The sequence below is a fragment of the Sinocyclocheilus rhinocerous genome, unplaced genomic scaffold, assembly GCF_001515625.1.
Source record: "Sinocyclocheilus rhinocerous isolate Xijiao unplaced genomic scaffold, SAMN03320098_v1.1 scaffold14724, whole genome shotgun sequence".
NCBI lineage: Eukaryota > Metazoa > Chordata > Actinopteri > Cypriniformes > Cyprinidae > Sinocyclocheilus > Sinocyclocheilus rhinocerous.
The window spans coordinates 2,563-3,006 of NW_015649724.1; positions in this window are offsets into that span (position 1 = coordinate 2,563).

Here is a 444-nt window from a genome sequence, read left to right on the forward strand (position 1 = left end):
GCACGTCAAGTCCTTCAAAAAATAAAAAGTCCACCGCCCTCAACCCCTGTGTCGCTCGCACGTCAAATCCTTCAAAAAACAAACAAAAAGGCTAAGGGCGGGTAGCCTTTTTGTTTGTTTTTGAGGGAATTAACTCAAAAAACAAAAAGCCTGCTGTCCTCATCCCCTACTTCGCTCTCACGTCAAGTCCCTTTAAAAAACAAAAAGGCCACCACCCTCAGCCCTTGCGTCGCTCGCACGTCAAGTCCCACAAATAACAAAAAGGCCACAACCCACAGCCCCTGCGTCACTCGCATGTCAAGTTCCTTAAAAAAACAAAAAGGCCACCGCTCTTCCACAACCCACAACCCCTGCGTCGCTCACGTCAAGTCCCTCAAAAAAATTTAAAAAGTCCACCGACCTCAGCCCCTGCGTCGCTCGCACGTCAAATCCTTCAAAAAACAA